We start from the raw sequence: 3,685 nt of genomic DNA on the forward strand, positions 1-3,685 counted from the left end.
AAACAATCTAGGGAACTCTCATCTTCAGGTCAGTGGGGGTGGCAGCACGGTGCTCCCCTCCTGGGAACGAAGGGCGAGACGAGAAAGAGCACGGCTCCAAAATTGCTCTCGTGCATGCTGGGGCTGGGGACTGGCACTGCAGAAAGGGAAGGGTTTCTTTGCTGCCCAGAAGTTGTGGAGCTGCTTTGCAGCTCTTGAGAACAGTGAGGAATACTTTTTTGCTGGAGGGATGATTAGGCTACAAAAGGTTTATGTAAAACTGGAACAAAAAAAAAATAATAATGGTGCAGAGCTTGGGGGAGACACATGAAAATTCCTGCCATCCCACACTGCTTGGAAGGGTCAGAGAGCAACTTTGGTGTTTATCCTGTTTATAGCCCACAGGACCTTCTTAGGGCCTGAAGCTCTCCTGCTATAAAAATAGGGGAGAATCCCTAAAACCAGCAGCATCTCACATATAGAACAGCTCTTTTCTTACGAGATGGGCAAGAAGCTAAATGCCTTAATTAGAAGTTCACCAAGTTATTTTTTGTATGTTGCAGCTAACAACACAGAACATGGACTCCTGATGGAATACCAAGGCAGTAAATCAATGGAGGGTCTTTGCTACCGTTCATGAAATGCTCCAGCTGTGCTCCTAAGGATTATAATGTCAACAGAACTCTTGATTTGAATCACAGCCTTGCCTTCACTCAGGGGCCATATATTAGTCTTGAAAAGCAGACAGAGTTTCATTGCTCAAAAAAAAAAAAAAAAGAGAATTGCTGAGCTGAAAATAAAATGATGATGTAGGGGAGGAACACTGCAGTGCAGCCAAAGGAGACACATGGTGACTTTCAGCAAAAAACCTCTAGAAATGTGAACATGAAGATATTTCTCCATGTTTGTTCAGTATAAATTTCACAAGTCAAATTCAATTTTTCCCCAACATATTTAGACAGTGCTTAGTCACCTGATTAAGTCCTCAGCTTCAAAGTCATTACAGCAATGCCAGATGACTTCAGCCAAGGATTTGGTTCTGATGTATATCAGAAATCCCAGGAAACAAAAATGGATCATTTTAGGCAGAGGTAAATTTGTCTGGAGGACAAATATGTTTGAGTATCACTTGTGGTTCTGCTTTAGAGCATGACCAAAACACAGAATCTGAATCAAGGAATATCCTGACTCAATGAAGACTGGATTGTATTCCATCAGGCTGCATTCCCAAAAGCTGTGTAAAAGGTGTAGTTTTGCCTTAGCAAAACACTTGAAGTTTCCCAGGAATCTTTTGACATTTAGCAGGTGTTCTCTTGCAATGATTGTAATAAATCTTAACAACCCACGTGTAACCAGGCAAAAAGAAATGCTGAAGACTTTCCTAATGATGACCTTGAAGCTGTTGACGAGGTCACAGTGGCAGTATCATACTCCAGTTTGCACACATTCTTACTTTCTTATTCCTATAGGAATCAGCTGCTGCCAAAGTATACATGATACAAACTAGAATCTTGATTATCCAAAGCTCAGTCATAGTCTCTGTTTCCTATAATACAGCTCTATCCCTGGTATTTATTGCTTACACTGAAAAGTATCTCAGTTATTCAAAACCTTGGTTGCTCAGATTCAGGAACTGGATCCATTAAATCAATTCACAATTACTACAGTTGGCCCAAAACCATTTCCCCTCTCATAACTGTACCAAAGCCATGCAAAAAATTGCACCAAAACTACTCAAAAAGGGAAAGACTTTACTTCGAATATTTTTGTTGAAAGCAAAAGGGAGGAAGAGTTCATGCAGAGCCCTAACAGTCTTGGAAATTTCAGCAGGTTTATATCATTGCAGGAGCAAGAAAATTTCCTCTCCAAAATGTAAAATTCTTTGAAAAGCTGCTTTTCACTAGCACTGAGGTTGAACAGTAGCTGAAATACAGCAGGGTTAGAGAGCTGAGCCAAGTTCCTGAAATGCAATACTAGTTTCTACTGCACTGACTCTTGCACAGTCACAGGACCCAGTGGGGACAGTAATAGTTTATTTCCTGGCTTGGCATTCTGTTTGTTTTGCTTCTCTACCACCACACATGAAGCCTGTGCAGATCTGTGCCAGCTTGTGCTCCCTTTACCACCTGCAGGACTGTTCTGGGAGCTCCTGCCCACACTGCAGTGATGGGTGAGTGGTCAATGTCAGATTCTCCAACAGCCTTTGTGCACGAGCCTCATCTCATCATTTCCTGGGATATCTCTTCTTATGGGGTCTCCAACTACAAATACACCTGTGCCTCCAAAGATGAAAACAGCTTTACAACCATTAAAGGCATCACTGATTTCCCATCACTGTCTGGCCAAAGAGAAAGTACAAGTTTGTTTCACAAATAAGTGAACTTGAAGTATCAGATCAACAAGTAAATTATGTCATTGGTGTGAAAATGTGTGTTTTGTTTATCTCAGATAAACTTTAATCCTGGAAGTGTGTGCAGAGCAAAAATCCACCAGCCTTCACCTGGCAGGTTCTCCAGGGCAGTTTTCTAAACTGATTATCTTTTTTCTCCCCACCTGTCCCTGCTTCTCCTTTTGTTTTTCCTCTATCAGTCTCATGAAGGGATCAGCACCACAAGAGCAGCTCAAGATGTGAAAGTATTTTAGTTATCTCTCTTTGCATTTTTATCTGCCCATGTCTACCATCCAATTCTGTCTTATCAAGGTTTCATGGAAGAGAGGCATAAAGTATCTTTCAGTCTTTTCACAGTTTTTTTAACAAATACTTAATTATTTTCTAAAAAATATTTTTCTTCCTTTGTTTAACCATCATGTTCTTTACATGGGATGTAACCTCCTAAACTTACCAAGAAAGCAAACTCTTGCCTACCTTTCTAATTTCCTTGCAAAACTGGAAACTTGCTCTGATACTAAAACACCAGAACATTCCACACATGACTTTATAAAGTCTACTTTAAGGGTTAATTTGTTTTATAAGAATCTCATTGTTCCATAAATTTAGAGTTTTCATCTCACTGTATATACCATGGCAAATATAGATAAAAATGTATCAGTGTATAGGAGAATATTTTTTGCTTTAAATTTAAGTTTTCTGTGGAAAAGAAGTTGGATGGAGTGTTTGGTTTGTGCCATGACACAGTGCCATTGCAAAAGACATAAGGTTTTTTTCTATATGGATTTTTAAATCAAAAAGCTTTTTTATATCTTTTTTTGCTTTTGGTAAAGAATCCAACATTTGTTAGAACCTAAAACAAAAAAAGTATGAAGTTTACGTTAATGTAATTTCTTATTGAGCTCTGAGGCAGGAGTCCAGCCTCAGCCTCTAGGAAAAGGTGTTGGAGTAAAACAAGATTGAGATCCTTCTTCTTTTTCCAACAGAATATATCCAACCTGCTATTAGACCTAATAAAATTCCAGCTCCTTATTGTCCTACCCCCAAATATCTCTTCATAGTACCAAACCCAAATAGCTACAAGAGAAAACTTGGACCCCAAGTTCAAGCACTGTTGCCTCTCTTTCCAGCAACTGAAGCCTTGTATTTGCCTGTAGACATCAGTTTCAGGAGCAATTAAGTCATAGGACTTGTTGCAGCCCCTTAAGGTCACACCACAAGCAGAAGTAGCCAGGTCTTTATGGGAGTTAATGAGGAAGGAATGAATTCTGGCCAGAGGATGGTAAAGAGCTTCCTTCCCTGGGCACAGGTGTAGGG

This window comes from Acanthisitta chloris, unplaced genomic scaffold (assembly GCF_000695815.1).
Source record: "Acanthisitta chloris isolate BGI_N310 unplaced genomic scaffold, ASM69581v1 scaffold20459, whole genome shotgun sequence".
Taxonomy (NCBI): Eukaryota; Metazoa; Chordata; class Aves; order Passeriformes; family Acanthisittidae; genus Acanthisitta; species Acanthisitta chloris.